Source organism: Chionomys nivalis, chromosome 5 (genome assembly GCF_950005125.1).
Source record: "Chionomys nivalis chromosome 5, mChiNiv1.1, whole genome shotgun sequence".
Lineage (NCBI taxonomy): Eukaryota > Metazoa > Chordata > Mammalia > Rodentia > Cricetidae > Chionomys > Chionomys nivalis.
This window is the reverse complement of record NC_080090.1, coordinates 79,877,120-79,895,620: the sequence shown is the minus strand read 5'-3', so window position 1 is coordinate 79,895,620 and position 18,501 is coordinate 79,877,120. Positions and strand designations below refer to the sequence as shown.

Below are 18,501 nucleotides of genomic sequence, written 5' to 3'. Positions count from 1 at the left end.
AAATTCCATCTTGATACAGACCTGAAGTGCCCTACAAATAATCTCATGTACCAGGTCACATTCAAAGCATAAGCTTTTCATAATATTCTTAAAATGTTAGCTAAATTTGCCATTGGACTTTGTGTGAAGCTCTCCAAAGAATATGGTGTTAGGATAGTTCATGTCTGTAAGGTATCTCAGTAGTATGTACAGATATTGTAGCCCCCAATAGGTCCAAAATATAAAGCACTGCCGATCCCAAGCCTTTTACATAAAGAATACTTAATTTGCTTTTTTTTTTTTTTTTTTTTTTTTTATCATGTCTTCAAAGAGTTCATAGTCCGGTGAGTCTGAGAGACAGTTAAGTGTGTGATTATGTGGAGTATAAATGTGACAAGGAACATTAATAGATTCTGTTTACTCCAAACATAAAATGAAACCCCGACGTCCAGTCATTAAAACAATGTGTGGAAACCCAAGGGTGAATTACTCTACAGATGATCCTCAATGGGATCATCAGGAGCTGTCAGAACTGTGTCTGAAAACACGCTGCAGTGAACCGTCCTGTTAGCATGTGTGGCAAGAAGCTCTGAGTCCCTGCTCTGTCCAGGACTGAGGAAGAGTACTGCATCATTTATCACCAGCTAGGAACAACTCACACATTGAAAGATCACTTTTACTTAAAGTACCCTGCTTTTCTCCATAGTAAACTTAAAAGGTCATGAAGCCAAACTTGGGACTGTATGTCTGTTTTCTCTAGACTTGGATATTTTATTTGCTGTTGTTATGTAAAGCTTCTTTTCAAATGCTGATATTACTAAAAATATTGTCCAAAGTGGCAAAGTGTCTAGAAAAATAGCTATGTAATCTCTAATTTTGTATTTAGAATAGGCTACTGTATTTATCTCTTATTTTGTATTTAGAATAGTTTTTTATTTTATTTTTATTTTTATTTTGAGACAGGGTTTTTCTGTGTAGCTTTGGAACCTGTCCTGGCACTAGCTTTGTAGACCAGGCTGGCATCGAACTCACAGAGATCCATCTGCCTCTGCCTCCCGAGTGCCGGAATTAAATGTGTGCACCACTACCGCCCTGTGCATCTGAAGGTTTTAACCAATTGAACCTTGTATATCAAATTTAAGTCTATTTGGCACCTTTAGAAATCAGCTTTAGAGTCAAATCCAAAGTTCCTACAAAGTTTCTTTATGACAGCTGCCAAGGTTCACAGCCAGGACGGTCATAGCATTTATCTGTGGCTCATGAGAGATTAGTGGCAGAAAAGGACCTGCGCCTTAAGAAAGGAGCGGTTTATTTGGCTTACAGCTTGAGGGTACAGGAAATTCTGGATGGCGGGTGTTTGAGGCTGATCACATTCCATGCATTGCAAGAAAACAGAATGAAAGGAATGCTGGAGTTGGATTTTTCTTTGGGCGCCGGCTCACAAATAATGACACGGAGACGCCTTATGAATTATGAAAGCTTGTCTTTAGCTTAGGCTTGTCCCACTAGCTCTCATAATGTAATCAGCCTGCCTTTATTAATCTGTGTTTTACCATGTGGCTTTTTACCTTTCTTTCATCTTGCATCTCTTGTTTCTTCTCCTCACACCTCTAGATTCCTCTTCTTCCTCCTTCCTCACTCTGTAGGAAGTCCCACGTATCCCTCCTGCCTATTGGCTATTCTACACCACTCACAGCAACACACCTTCACACAGTGTACAAATATTTGTCAACAGAATCCTGTTACTTGTTTTTGTTGTTGTTTTGTTTTTTTGTTTGTTTTTAATAGTTCACTCTGGGATCACAGCCCATTGCATGGTTCCATTCTAGAAAAGCTACCCAGTATAGAGAATCCTCACAGACATGTTCAGAAGTTATTTTCATGGGATTCTAGGTACCATCAATGAGAAATCGATGTGAACCATTTCATCTCCAGATTTTGTCATCTTGACACCCAAACATGTCATTTTAAAAACATAACCTTCCACCTTTTGACTCCATAGGCCCATGGCTGTCCCATAATCCAAAGTACATTCAGTACAGCTTCAAAAATCCATAAAAACTTAGCAGCCCCATGCTATTTAAAACCCCGAAGTCCAACTCTCATCTGACAATCCAGGCAATCTCTTAACTAATGTACTTCCAATATACAATGGTAAAGAATATCCAACTCATTCCATAAAGGAAGTCTGGTGGGATAGTAATGACCTGGCTGATGCAGACACTAAATGCTGCAGCTTCAAGTTCTGCATCTGGGGCTCATGAAAGAATCATCTGAGTAAAGATTTGAGTAGCCCCTTCCCTTCGTACCATGGTGATAAAGTGGTTTTGTGTATCTGTGGTTTAGCCAGTGTATACTGTAACAGAATACTTGAGCTGGAATAATATGGAAAGAACAGAAAGGCATTTAAATGTCTGAAGGCTGGAGACCCGAGGTAAAGGCACTCACGTTTCATAACATCCTTCTTGCTACTTTTCATCATATGGCAGAAGGACAAGCTAGAGCAAGACCTGGGCATGGGAACTGTGGCTTTAACGTGAGTTTGGTAGTCTTTGGCCATGAGGCTGGTAGGGCAGACTAAAGTTGCAGGCCTTCCTGAAGAAGACCTGCTCACCTGACAACTCTCTGCCCACTGTGTCCAGGACCTTTCCTAGCTACCAGCTGTAAACAGAAGGAAAACATGAAGATATTATGAACTCATGGTACTATTTTTGTAGCAAACTGAGTAATTTTTCCTTTTATTAAGCTGATTTTTCATAAGCTATTATTAATTTCTGAGTTAATTACCAAATTATGATTGTGATCAAAGCATATCTCTGAATGAAGCTATTGCATGTGTGGAGAACTGCTCCTGCTGCCACTCAGTCGCCCACTAGCTGACGTGTAAACAAGCCAGAGCTTCCCTACTCGCTTTCTGACGTCACTAATAAGCTGGATTATTGACTGGATATTGACTGCTCTCAAGCTTTAGCATTTTAAAATCACTTTCATAAAAAGTTTTTACTGGCTCCATAATAAGAGTACTTAAATGATATTTACCCTAGAAAACAGATTTTGTTTTGATGGGAAAAATGAATGATATCTTTGTTTTCAAAGGATGTCTTAAGATAGAAACATTTTCATCCCAGGAAATTTTTCCAATATGAGAACTCCTCATAGATTAATATTAAAATTTCCTTTTATAGCAGAATATAACATTTGTATTATAATTTACTAATTTCTCTTTTGCATGGTTCACGTTAATTTCTAGAAATAGATTTTTAAATTGTATGTACTTAAGATATATAACATGTTTTTATATACTTGGCAATATTATTACATTTAAACAAGCTCCCATATATACTGCTTTCACAGGTAACTTGGTGTGGTGCATAAGAGTAGATTAGACCCACACTTAGCAATTTCCCAAAATACAGTACATTGCCAGTAACCCAGTGATCTTTCCCCAGTGCAGAGCTAGCCTGAATGTGATTTGAAAAAGGAACTTGCTTTGACATTTAGTAAAATAACATATCCCTCTTTCTTGCTTTCTGCATTTTTAATTAATAATATTACACATCATTTTCCTAGGATGCTGTAGAAGTTGCAGATAACGGAATACAATGTAATAAAGTATAATCTGTACTCTGTAATTGGCAGCTGTTCATATGTACACATGTGTTCTGAGGGCCAGGTCCTTTGTAACAATGGCCCTATTTGGCTTTCTTCTCTTGTGAAATTCCTGTCTTTAGCACTTAACAATACTGTGGTTTCCAAAGTAGCAGGTATTCATCTTCATTCTAAGTGGGGTGCTGACTGCTGACTTTAGCATACGGTTTGAGAAGCAATATAATCTTGTTTTATGAATAAGTCTCTTATCTATAACTTTGTAAGATGTTTGTTTTATTGTCAGCTACATTAAGAAATGACTCTGGATAGACTTGTCTCATTCCAGTCTGAATCCATTTAATTATCAGACATGGACCCAGGTGTGGAAAGAATGCAGCTTTTCCAGTTTCCACCAGGGCTCGCCAATGAAAGACTTTGTTTTCATTTCTTTTTCAGAATATGACGTGAATTGTGATCATTTGAATTCTAAGAATGTATCCTTATTTAACATAAGCAAAGTTTATAATCTGGATGCCATGGAGAGGAGTTTAGATATTTCTGTCCCATTACTTTGCTTGTCTTTGTAATAGACAGTGAATCTATAATCCACCTCCAACAAATAGTAGTTTGTGTGCTGGTCTGCTAATTAGTATGGCTATTTTCTGTTTTGTTGATGAGGCTTAAATAAATGTCAAGGGTACAGCCATGAAGATCTCCCAATTAGGCTTCACATTTGTAAAGCCCAGGCCTTTCCCTTTTGTGCGGAGATGACAGTTCTAACAGCCGCCCTAGCCTAACAGGACTCCAGGGAAAGGAGCCTTCTCTGATTTTATTGAAAATCGGGGCAGTTTGGTCCAGTGAGAATACTGCTATCGGTCATGGTGCAGAGCAGTTTTAATCCCAGGTACTTCCCTTCTTTTGTCAATTTTATATAAATGGAATCCTGAAGAGATGGGGAACAATATCAGACCATTAATTCTTAGTCTGTCATATGAAATTGTCTAAAATGCAGTAGAAATCTTTAAGAAGAATAGAGAAATCCCTCTCAATAATGCTGTCTAGTCTATAAACCTGAGCAAGGCTCCACTTTAAGCATTAACCTTTCTTTGCTTAGTTTAACAATTAAACAGACGCAGGCGCGCGCAAACACATACACACACACAAACACACACGCACTCAGCTAACAACTGTACTAGTGCACAAGCGTAAGAGCTTAGCCACACCACGAGTCACTCTTAACAGATGGATGGCCCTAAGCAAGGCATTTCACTGTGACAAAATCTTGTGGAAGTGGAGGACTGAAGAAGCTTTTCGTTGCAAAGCCTGATTAAAACCTTGGCACATATATCACTTTTAACTGTTTCATGCCTGGGACAAATGCCAATCCACTTGAGTTTCTCCCTTTCTCCCATCTAGGTGGTTTGTATAAATCTTTCCAAGAAAGGCCAGCATTTCCTCTGCGGTGTGATGTCACAGAGTGTAGTGTCACACAGTGTGCTTGACGATAAGAATAGAGTCAGGACTTCCACCCAAGTGCACTGCTTACAACCGGAACAAGGTCTGCTGTCCTGTTACTGCCACGTGCTGTGGAATTGGTGCGCACACTTATAGTTCTTCCTTAAATAATAAAGGATGTTTTCATTATAAAATGGGATTGATAAGATGTTTTCTCTACTATTAGGCTCACTTAAAATGAAATTTTGGTGTTTCTGTGTTTCATTATATGTTAAATTTTTACGTTTTACAAATGATTTCTTTCTTTCCTTTTTTGGTTTTTCGAGACAGGGTTTCTCTGTAGCTTTGGAGCCTGTCCTGGAACTAGCTCTTGTAGACCAGGTTGACCTTGAACTCACAGAGATTTGCCTGCCTCTGCCTCCCAAGTGCTGGGATCAAAGGTGTGTGCCACCATCACCCAGCTCTACAAACCATTTCTATCATATCTGAATATCTATGACAAGTTTATAATTGATAAGCAGTACGCTTTTTGTTTTAAAAAACGTGCCCTAAGATGTACACCTGTACATATACATCCAGATTTTTGGCTCACAGAGACTGTAAGCCAAACATTCCATAGTCACAGTTGTGTGTATGGGAATGTAAAAGAAATCCCGCCATTGTTAGCCTTTTTACCAAATATGATAATCAGATAGTTTATATTTGCAGATAGTAAAATGTATATTTAACATACTACAGATATAATTTAAGTATAGCCTAAAATACAAAAACTAGATGCTCTTAAATTATGTAGCTAATGAGAAAACCAGAAGAAAACAGATACACATATGAAGTTGTGTGTAATATATGTTAACGTATTAATGACAAAGTTTCCTTTATAAGAATTCAGTGGACTCTTTAATAAATGGTAGCACTTCCTATTCAGCTGACACAAGAAGTGTCAAGAAGTGGTAGAGCTGCCACTTGTAGTGACACACACCAGAAAAATCACAAGTTCAAAGCCAGCCCAAATTACACAGCAAGATTTTTCTTTCTAAAAAAGGGAGAAAGTTAGACAGATGGAAGTAGCCACTTGCTTCTTCCCAAGTAAACAGCAAGGCAAGTAAGTCAATTGTGATGGTGTGGGTTGGGGAGGGATTTGCCAATAAGTATTCAGAATACTTAGTTTTGTAAATTAAGTTTCACATAAGACAAATAACTATGTATTTCTTTTATAGTTTGAGACTGTAAGTATATTATTTCCCTCTTCCTTTTCTTTCCTCCCTTCCCACACACCCCTTTCCACCTTCCTTCAGAGTTGTTGTCTCCTTCTTCATTCATCATTCCGTGTGTGTTGTGTGTGTGTGTGTGTGTGTGTGTGTGTGTGTGTTCTCCTACGTACCACCTGCTCAGTCTGTATGATGTACTCAGGATTTCAGCGCTGACCACTTGGTATTGTTAACCAATCAGTATGCTTTTCCCTGGAGAAGACTCTTCCCCCACTCAGCATTCTTTAGTTGCCCGTAGTTCTTGGTGTGGGGTTGAGACTTCATGGTTTTCCTGACCTCTTTGTCATGTCTGGTCTCATATTAGGCAGATAGGTTGGTGAGTCTTTCTGGTGTAGCTTCTGACGTTGGTGGGAGACACAGCCCCACAGCCAACTCCCTGAACCTCGGACTGCCCCACTTCCACAGTGTTCCCTGAGCCTTGGGTGCTGGAGTTCTTTTGTAGATGTGTCCATTGGAACTGGACTCTACAATCTACAGTTTGATTGGTTGATGGGGGCTGAGGCCTATCCATGTCTGTGGTATAAGGACAAACATTTAGAATGTAGTTAGAGTTTACACTGCTTTAGCAAAGTGCCAGTTGTAGGCTCTCCTCCAAGATCCCTGAGTTCATTAGCCCTAGGTGGGCCACTAGCTTTCCAGTGCCAACTGCGGTTTCCCTCTTGCCCAGCAGCTCTTAAGGCAACAAATAGCAAACCACGATAAGCAACGTTTCTAATTTTATGTTTAATTTGGCTCAGTGTTGAAGACACTGTTAAACTAACTTGTTAGATTGAAATAATAGGAAAATCTTTTCAGAAACTTCAAATGATAAAACTTTTTTGCAATAAGTTAAGTGAACGTGACCAAAGAAGTATTGCCTAAATAAAAGCACGTGATAGCAGTGTGTGTTCCGGGCTTTCTTGACATTGGATTTAACCTTGTTTATTCTGTAGTTGATTTTATGTGAAATATCCAGGTACCATATTCTTAATTAGGAAAAAATGTTACTTTTTTTTTCTGTTGGAACAGTATTACTTACAAACTTTTCCTATTTGGTTATAATTAAAATTGTTTCAAAAAGAATCCAGTGGGTTCTGGATTACAAGTCTGCCCTCTAGTGGAAGTTGTGTGCAAGAGTCCTTAGAAGGTAATTTGTAGAGCCTGTCATACATCCTCAGCTGAGGTACAGTTGGTCTGGCAGAGGTTGCTCACCTCATGGTAGCCCCAGAACTTTAGAGTAAAGAAGGGGCGAAAGATAAACCCTCTTTTCCCAGGGTGCACATCCCTGCTTTTTCCCACAGGCCCTCACCACCTGAGATTCCAGCACCTCCCAACAAAGCACCTACCACCTGGCCACGTCTAGAACACAGGGGCCTGTAGAGGACATTCCTGTTCAGACTGGAGCCACGCCCCTTCCTTGTGGGGCACAAGCTTCTTTGTATCATCACTTTCCTGGCTGGAGGGAGTTTCCCGTCTCTCCCCAGTGCAGCAGGCTTGGTATCAGTGTGGGCTCCTTCCCACCGGTAGAGAGTTTACTTCCCCGCTTCCCCTATCAGTATTGGGAAGACAATAGCTTTATATAAAGATACAGAAAAGAACATGGTGCAGCAGGCTCTCTGCTGTGCTGGATGACCACAGAGGGCCTGTCTTTCCCTTACAGGATTGGGGGGTGGGAAGCCAGGGACTGCAAACACACCATTCTTCCCTGTCTTGGAGATTCCTAGTTACTCGAAGTTGACACGTTAGCTCATACTTGTCCTTTATTTAATGACTTACTCAGTTTTCAGCACCTATAACCCCCTTCCATGGCAGCTCTGATAGATGAAGCTAAGTTTACTTGGCTACTGTGGATCTGGTCTCTTTCATGGATTCCAAAGGAGTTAGGATTTACTTTATAGGTTATCTAGTCTTTGTCCTTGTTGGGATGGGGCAGCATTCTCCTGAAGTTCTCTGCATCCTGATGGAGGAAGAATTCAAGTGTAAGACTCTCCGTCTCAGGCCTTGGCTTCTTACCTGGTAACAACAGGAATTTCCAGCTCAATCCATTCGCTCTCTTGTGAGTTCTTCCAGTCCCCAAGTGCACCAACAGGAGGCTCTTGGTCCTCAGGCCTCAGTGTGGTCTCCTGCCTGACTATGTCCTCCCTTCTTGGAGCACTAGTATCTCCATCTTGCTGGCACAATTCCTACTTTGAAATGAGGTTGAGATCTGCCATTTGTAGCAGGTCTTTCTCTCGCTGGGCACCTCAGAATACTCTCACCCAGCACAGATATAATAGAAAGTTTTGTGGAGTCTATGTGCTTGGAATAGAGTCTGAGCCGTGCACCTTTCTGATTCCACAACTCCCTAAGTCTCTGCTTGCTAGCGTTTGCCTTCTCGTACGCTAACTGGGAAAGCCTTCAGCACATCGTGCGGTAAAGTAAGCTTGTCAAGGAGCGAGCAAATGTGAAATGACTACCACTGAAGCGAACCCTCAGTAAGTCTTTAACTGCACTTCAGTTACTGTCCGAAAACGGTTTTTAAAATGTGTGCTAAAGCTCTTTGCGAATAATCAAACTGCTGCGCATGTTCAGGGCGCTGCCATTTTAATTCTGTGCTGTGACATTTTTATCCCACTAGTGGGTTGTGCGTAGGATAAGGTGTTTGTATAGACTTTGGGTCAGCAAAACAGTATTTCTGGATTTTGGTTGCCTCAATTCAAAAATGGGGTAGTACCAAATATTATACTTGCTTTTAGGAGCTGGAGAGATGCTCAGTGGTTTAGAGCACTTGCTGCTCTTGCAGAGGACCTGGGTTCTGTTCCCAGCCCCTCCCCAGCAGTTAACAACACTGACCTCTATCTATTTGTAGGGCATCAGAAGTCTTCTTCTGACCTCCTTAGGCGCCAGGCAGCAGGATGTGCATACATGCAGGAGAAACACTCATAAGTCTTTAAAAAAGAGTAGGCCGTGTCAAAAAGAAAGGAAAAAAATTGTATGTAGTAAGCCAGGCAAGTCGGCACACACCTGTAACCTTAGCCTTGTGGGGGCAGAGACAGGACTGTGAAGCCAAGGCCAGTCTGAGCTTCATAATGTGTCTGTCTCAGAAGTGTTTCATGTGTTATCAGAATCACAATTCTGTGAAGGCCAGACAAGTTGTTTTCTGTTTCATCTGCTTATATCCATCCTATCACTCCAAATTCTCCCGCCCCCACTCACCTAAGACTGTAAGATCAAGCTGCATTTAGCCTCTTTAGCATTGCTTGCCATCTAGTGGTCACAAGGGTAACTGCAAGCTTACCAGGCTCCTTGGTTGGGGCCGGTTTACAGTCTGGGAAGCTTTCCCGAAGGTGCTAGTACAACTTGACATTCTCTTCAGACATTCAGTTCTGTGGTGTCATGACTTAAGCCTTTTCTCTGAGATTGTGCTTTTTCCATGAAAGCATTTCCTGTCTCCATCGGTCTTCTGCATTTTGTCCAGTCTACCTGTAGGCTCAGCTCCAGGAGGTTTCCATTCCATACTGGCAGACTTACTTTTCCAGTATTACATTTCCCCAGTCGCACCAAATAACCCTCCTCATGAGTTCTGAATCTGTGAACTTTCCCATGCACTAAATGTGTACTTTACAGTTTCGTGGAAGCAAAATTGTATTTTACAGTTTCATGTGTTCAGAATCCAGAAGTTTAAGATTTGTGATGTTCAGTTCTGAGTCTCATTTTTAATTTGCTTTTAAGCAATAGAAGCTTTTGCCTGCTTTATATTCGTTTGAAAATATTTATTTCCTGTTTTTAATTGCGTGTGTGTGTGCGCGCACGCACATGCATGTAAAGGAGGCCAGAGCATTGGTGTTCCTCTAGAATGACTGGCAGTTTTGTGCCACCCAACGTGGGTCCTGGGAGCTGTCCGCTGATCCTCTGTGGGAACAGTGCTGCTCTGAACCCCTGAGCCACCCATCCCCTGCTCTACACCTGTCCTGTGGGACACTTGGACCCTAGGAGAGACGCTGTTGCCCATTTGTGTGTGGCTCTGAAATGACTAGTGAGCGCTGTGTGCAGCTGCTCTGTTCCTCATGTAGAGAAAATATTTTTTTCATTGATTGTATATGTGCTGTGGAAGCAGTAAAATGCATATAGTTGGTGCCTACTGCATGTCTGTGAGATGAAGAAATGCTAAGAATGGAAAGAAAACATATATCTACTGCATGAACTCGAAGAGCCAGTGTACAGTACCAACTTTTAATACATACTCAGAAGATATTTGAGACAATGGCTTTCTGTTGCTCCACATTACTAGGACTGTGATCTGGCATTGCTTCTTTCCTGCCTCCCTTGCCTGTGTTCTCATCTCCCACATTCCCTGCTAAAGGTATTGGGCCTCTGTGTAACCCTTTGAGGTCCATATATCCTGTGGTCTTTTAGTGTGTGTGTGCCACCTAGTGAGCAAAAGCGTAACTGCAAGCTTTAATGGCCCCAGGAAGCAGCATGAGCATCAAAGCAAGTTCTGAAGAAGTTATGGCGCACTTTCTCACGGTTCCCCTTATTGTCCCAACGGAGGGACTTGGTGTGTGTGTTTGTCTCTTCCCATCATCTGCTTAACACCTGTGACCTTTCGGAGCCCAGGGGAAAGGGTTCTTTTGTTCTCAGATTAGGTCAGTTCTTGTTAAGTTCTTCCATGGCATAGATAACTTAGCAGAAGCTACTGGAGTCATACCTGTTATGCTTATCGGTGTGAGTTTTAGAGTTGGTTTAGTTTGTATTTACTAGACTAACATCCACAAGGACCCAAGCCCTGTTCTTGCTCATTGTTATGACCCAGCATGTAACCTAATAGCTGGCACAGAAAGATTCTTTAATCTCCATCGAGGGAGTGAATGGGCACTGTGTGCACTGAAGAGATTGAGTCGGCCAGGTAAATACTCAACAGAACTGCACAGATGGCTTTTGTCAGTTTGATACACACTAAACCCATTGGACAGGAGGGAACTTCCACTAAGCGGATGCCTCCGTGACCAGGCTGCAGGCGAGCCTGCAAAGCACTTGTTAAGTAGTGGTTGATGGGAGGCCAGCTCATTGTGAGTAGTGCCATTCCTGGGCTGGTGGTCCTGGTTGCTCTCAGACAGCAGCTGAGAAAGCCATGAGGAACAAGCCAGTTAGCTGCACTCCTTCATGGCCTCTGTATCACCACCTGCTTCCAGGTTCCAGCCCTGCTTGAATTCCTTCCTGACTTCCTTCAGTAATGAACAGAAATATGGAAGTGTAAGCCAAATAATCCTTTCCTCCCAAGTTGCTTTGGTCATGGTGTTTGATTACAGCAATAGTAACCCTAACTAAGACAAGACCCTACCTGCTGTATGTACACAGATGCTCATTTGTTCAGGGAATAGCAACGGCGTGCTCCAAAGGATAGGCCAATATTAAAAGGCAAAATCGTGGCATATTTTATTGAGCTAATTAAGTGTTCTAGTTTGATTGCAGTTGCTATGATAAACCAAAAGCAAGTTGCGAAGCCGAGGGTTTATTTCCACTTACAGGTAACATGTAATGGGGGAAGCCAAGGCAGGAGCTCGGAGCATAATTCCAAAGGAATGCTGCCTCCTGGCTGTTCCCAGACAGACATTCAGTTGTAACAGACTTTCTTTTGGGCCATCAACCAACTCCCAAATCATGACACAGAGACATCTTATTAGTTCTGAATGCTTAGCTTTATCTTATACTTGTCCCACCAGCTCTTATAACTTAACCTGTTTCTCTTCATCTATATTTGCCTTGGGGCTTTTTACCTTTCTTTCATTCTGTATGTCCTACTCTATGTCTGTCTGTCCAGCGGTTGCCTGACTCTGGGTGTCTCCCTCTTTTTCTCTCTCATTCTCTTCTGCTGAGCCTAGATTCCTACCCCTGTTTATCCTCTGCCCACCAGCCCCACCTATCCCTCTTCTGCCTAGTTATTGGCTGTTCCACTTTTTATTAGACCAATCTGGTGCCTTAGGCAGGCAAGGTGAAACAAAGGCAGCATAAACAAATGTAACACACCTTTACATAGTTAAAGCGATATTCCACACCATAAACAAACTAACATATCTTTGCCTAGTTAAAGTAATATTTCACAGCATTCAGTTACCTTTCCTAAACAGTCCAAGTCCACTTTCCCAGGGCTAGCATTGCCCACAGTGGGCAGAACCCTTCTGCATCTGTAAGCAATTAAGATCCCTCTCCCAAAGCGCACACAGGCCAATCTGATGTAGGGAATTCTTCTGTTCCCTCTTCTCACCTGTCTCATGTTGACAGCCAAGGTCATTCATGAAGGCACCAATTAGATGAGACACAAACCATCCAGAGAACAGCACATAGACCACCAGAAGCACAGGCACTGACAGCACAGGCGCCCGCAGTAGCGCAGTGTCTTCAGTGGATGGAGGGTTACAGTCACAAAAAGGAACATTGTTGTTAATTGGTTTCCCATGTGTTTTTAAAACTCTTTATGAGTAATTTTTGTAAAGTACACTGGTTAGTAACATCTCTGTAGAAAGCATCTAGATAGGAAATACGAAATAGACTCAGATTTGTGTTTGAAGTTCGTGTCCTGGCACTCAAGGAATGATTGGAGTGCAACACTTGAGAACAGTGATCCAGGCAGGCAGCTCCAGGGTTAGAGAGAGCATCTTGGTGTAACAGACTCTGCAGGGCAGCAGGCGACGACACTTCCTATGTTGTTGCTGGTCCTGTTTGGGATGATGTATGTGACTTGGACAAATTATCAAACATCTCTGGGCATACCTTCAGGTTTATTGTTACGTATTTCCACATCACAGGTCACAAGTGCTTATTCTGTGGGTGTTTCATTGGTGCCACCTTTTACGAGCAGGTGGGCTCAGTTCTAGAGGAGATTAAACAGGAAAACAGGAAGTTCCTTCTCTAAACAGGTGACTGAGGCCTCCAAATTCCCAGTTACCGTTCACCACGCAGAGGATGCTGAATGATTTTGAGCACCTTGGCACCAGTTTCTGGCGTTAGGATGCCATGGTCCTCTTGGAGAATTCCAGTGTTCAGATGCCATGGTCCTCTTGGAGAATCCAAAGTTCTTTTCTGAGATCATGTCAGAAAAGACATAGGCCAGCTTCAAAGAGTCAAAGGGCAAATAGTTAAAAAAAAATCCTGAAGTTTATATTTGAAACATTTCAGACGTGTAATGTATTCGGCGTAATAACCAGGCTAGCTTAATATGAAACAGCAAATTTTAATGATGGGATAGCTTACAACACCAGGGATCCAGCGATGGGCAGGAAATACAAATAAAAGGCTGGTGGGGCTCATGCCCGCAAGATTTATACATAAACATTAGCCCGAGGCGAACACGCCCCCCCATTGGACTGGGCTTCCACTACATCTCTTCCTTTTGTCTAAATAAGACAGAACTAAACCAAATACAACTATATACAACAGTAACAAATAATAAATATAACAAACAATATTGAGCAAGAAACATATAACAAAAGTTTTGCTAAACATTCTATCTCAAGGAGTTTAAATAATGTAGAGAGTAACTACAATTATCTAATCTTCAACTCCGTCAAAGATCTGAGAAGGGAATTAATATTACTTAACAAACGAGAGATACCCAAAATGTGCAACAAATGACAGAGACAACTGACTACCTGGGCAATCACCCAAAGTCTCGTTTGCAATGTTGAGTCTACCAACTTTGGCTAAGGCCTAACATAACTGACAAACCATTATTAAAGGCAAGGAACTTTTAGAATTATCCTACCCTGTCTTGGCAAGATAAGACAATCCTGTTTCATCCACTTATGAATATTCTGTATCTTTGTCAGTAGTTGAGGTATGGGTTTTTCTTAACCCAAAGGCCAGTTTTGCCAAGAAGACAAGCTCCCAGTGGAGTGTCTTTGGTGCTCAACGTTCTCTCAGGAGTAGAGCGGTGTTGCCAGGAGTGATTGTGTCTCGTTGACACAGAATTCTAGGTTAGATTAAAGGCCATTTTCTACGGCTCTTCGAAGAGGCTGAAGATTATACTATCTATACTAAATATAATCTCTATGTATCTAAAAGACCTGATTAACCTAAAAATAAATATGACAAACATATAATCCTCCATACCTATCTAACTTGAAGACTAAGAGAATAAACAACTGTGCAATATATGAAGACAATGATCTACAACTGTAAACAATGTCATTACATATCAAATGTAAACAATGTTATTATGTAAATAATATCAGAGGTAGAAATTTACATTGTAATATGGTAAATGTATCAATACAATATAGACAAAGTTATAAGCATACTCTTATACAAAAATAAAGATAGGAACACTCACATTCAATATTCAATATATCAATATACAAGAAACAGTACCAGTACAATTTTCTAAAAACAGTAATTCACAAATACCAATCATCCCATCAAACCAGTTAATCACCCCCCCTTTTTTAAAAATACCCCTAATTCCATAAAATATCTTCCCCATCCCCTCAACCCTAAACCAACCACTAAATGATGTCCCTAACCCTGAGGGCAAACTCTGTTGGGAGAGGGAACGTTGTCCTCTAAGATTGCTTCTAGCTGACATGGGGGCAACGTTCTTCTAAGGGGATCCTGTGGAAGCAAATGATGATAAAATTCCCAAATTAACCTTTGACCTAAAAAAATTGTAACTAGCCTCTGAGCGTTTTGAGGTCTGGCCAGAGTGTTGTCAAAAATGTGCACCATTCGAAATTGTCTCGTGCAGTTGGTACCAAAAAACAGGTCTAATTTAGCGTTTTTTTAAAAAAAAATTATGACGTCATAATAACCAGATTGAGTTGATGTCGTGGGGCCCCATCTTCATCCTGGAAACTTCAAAGATTAATGTAGGAAAATTTATTGCTTGTTATGGGAAATTTAAACATTAACAACAAGGACATATACTGACATATAAAGAAAGACACAGATATGAGGAAAGGCAAAGAAAGTATATCAAGTATATAATCTTATTCTGTCCCATTTCATGGCTCCTGACCTGAGACAGAAACTCTGAGATATCTCTTATCAACAGGCTTGGAATTGAAGAGGGACTGAGCCATAGTCCAACTCCAAAACCAGCTCTACATATTTATAAAGAAATGTTTAATAAGACATATAAAAAATACTTATGGAACATATATAGTTTTATTGTCGATCCTTAGTGGGTCGTAACTAGTTTCCATCCATCAGTAATTAAATATTCAGGGTCCCTTAAATTCTTTGAAGATGAGTATTTTTCTGTGGAGATAAGAAAAGAACCCTGCCCCCAACCTATCTGTATTTCTTACCATCAGTGTGATCGCCATCCTTGTGAATGAATTGTTATTTATCTTTTCCAAGAGGCTTCTCTTCTTCAAACTGAACCTTTATTAATTTTGATGGTATCCACAATTTTTCCTCACCTGTGGAGACAAGAGCAAAACCCCTTCCCCAACGCAGCACATCTCCTGGCTTCCATTGTGAGGTCAGCACATCCTTGAAATAAACTGGTTGATTTAGTTCAGTAGACTTTTCCATTATCCAATGTCTTTCTGCTGCTATTGTTCCCTTCTCATTAGCATTGAGAAAATTCAAGGTTAACAAAGCATTATGTAACCTATTTCTGGGGGTATTTCCCACCCCTTTCTGTTTGTTCAGCATATGCTTTATAGTTCAATTTGATCTTTCTATGACTGCTTGACCTGTAGGATTGTATGGTATACCTGTAACATGCTTGATATTGTAATAATCAAAAAACCGTTTCATTTTCCTAGAGACATAAGCAGGACCATTATCTGTCTTTATTTGTGTAGATATACCCATGATAGCCATGACTTCTAATAAATGAGTGATTACTGAATCATCTTTTTCTGAACTTAAAGCACTTGCCCATTGAAAGCCTGAATAAGTGTCAATGGTGTGATGAACATATTTTAATTTGCCAAATTCTGCAAAGTGGAACAATCCATCTGCCAAATTTCATTCCTTTGAGTGCCCTTTGGATTAGCCCCTGCAGGCAGTAGTGTTTGGTTTTAGAAAGAGCAAGTAGGGCATTTCTTTACAATCTCCTTAGCTTGTTGCCATGTAATAGAAAACTTTTTCTTCACGCCTTTGCTATTAACATGATGTTTTTTATGAAATTCAGAGGCTTGTAGCACACTACCAATCAATGTTGATCAATTTCTGCATTCCCTTGTGCTAGAGGACCTGGCAGACCCGTATGGGATCGGATGTGTGTTATATACATAGGTCAAAGCCTGTTCCTGATCATATCTTGTACCTGGATAAACAATGAGGTTACTTCTGTATCATCAGGTATAAATTCAGCAGTTTCAATATGTAAAATAACTCTGCGTATTGTGAATCAGTAACTATATTAATAGGTTCTTTAAAATCCCTTAGCACCATAAGAATGGCATATAATTCTGCCTTCTGGACAGAATCATAAGGACTTTGTTCCACCTTACCCAAGTCTTCTGATTTGTAACCTGCCTTTCCTGATTTATTGGCATCAGTATAAAATGTACGGGCTCCGGTTATTGGAGCATCATGGACGATTTGAGGAAGGATCCAAGAAGTTCTCTTTATGAAGTTAAGCCTCTTGCTTTTTGGATAGTTGTTATTAATATTTCCCAAAAAATTAGCACAAGCTCTTTGCCATGGTTCATTATCTTCCCATAATTTCTTTAGTTCATCAGCAGTGAAAGGCACTATAATTTCTGCTGGGTCTATGCCTGCTAGTTGACAGAGTCTCAGCTTGCCTTTTATAATTAACTCAGAGACTTTTTCCACATAAGTTTTCAGTTTCTTACTTGGTTTATGTGGCAAAAATATTCATTCTAAGATAATACCATCTCTCTGCATTAAAATTCCTGTAGGAGAAATTTTTGATGGTAGTATGACGAGAATACAATCGAGCTCTGGATTCACCCTGTCCACATTTGCCTGTTGTAATTTTTCCTCAATAATTGTCAGTTCCTTTTCTGCTTCAGCTGTTAATTCTCTGGGACTGTTCAAATCTTTATCACCATCCAAGGTTTTGTTCAAATGAATTATTAGATCAGGTGTTATCCCAATAGCTGGTCGTAGACTGGAAATGTCTCCTAACAGTCTTTGAAAGTCATTAAGAGTCCGTAGGCGATCTCTCCTAATTTGTGCCTTTTGTGTCTTAATTTTTTGCAAACCTATTGTATAACCTAAATAATTAACAGAATCTCCCCTCTGAATCTTTTCAGGAGCAATCTGCAATCCCCATTTAGGTAAAACTATCTTTATTTCTTCCAACAGTCTTTCCAAGGTATCCATGTTTGAATCGGATAACAAAATGTCGTCCATGTAATGATATACTATAGATTTGGGATATTTCTTGTGTATTATTTGCAATGGTTGATTCACAAAATATTGGCACAGGGAGGGGCTATTTTTAACATGCCCTGGGGGAGGACGGCCCACTGGTATCTCTTCGAAGGTTGGGAATTATTATAAGTAGGCACTGTGAAGGCAAACTTTTCTCTATCTTGTTCTTGTAGAGGTATAGTGAAAAACAATCCTTTAAATCAATAGCTATGAGAGGCCATCCTTTTGGTAATAAAGAAGGCAAAGGAATTCCAAAATGCAGAGGGCCCATAGGTTGCATAACCTTGTTGATAGCCCTGAGATCTGCCACCATTCTCCATTTACCTGATTTTTTCTTAACCACAAATACAGGAGAATTCCAAGGGCTGGTAGATTCTTCTATATGTCCAGCATCTAATTGCTCTTGTACCAGCTGTTCTAACACCTGTAACTTTTCCTCAGCTAAAGGCCATTGCTTTGTCCATATTGGTTTCTCAGTCAACCATTTTAGAGGCAAGGCTGTTGGTATCTCTGAAGGGACATCAATTGCTTTGTGTTCTTGTACAGCCCGAATGGCCGGTTTTCTCCATTTGTAATATCTTTTAATATTATTCTCAGAAATATAGGCTCTAGAAATAGCAGGAATGTTAATTTGGGTTAATTTGGGTTGTTGTAGTAGGTCACGACCCCATAAATTCACTGCAATATTGGCTACATATGGCCTTAATTTTCCTATTTGTCCCTCTGGCCCTATGCATTCAACCCATCTCGTGCTCTGCCTTACTCGAGATAGGGTTCCAATTCCCAGGAACTGAACATTTACATCCTGAAGAGGCCAATACAGATGCCAAGATTCTGGGGTAATGATACTTACATCAGCACCTGTGTCCAGCAGGCCAGTAATAAAAATGCCATTTACACACAC

The 18,501-nt window shown here is 40.6% G+C and overlaps 1 protein-coding gene across 2 annotated transcripts in view; it reads left to right on the top strand.

Moving 5' to 3' along the window:
- Dennd1b (DENN domain containing 1B) overlaps positions 1 to 18,501 on the top strand; it is a 231,217-nt gene that overhangs the window by 197,688 nt on the left and 15,028 nt on the right. The window lies entirely within an intron of this gene.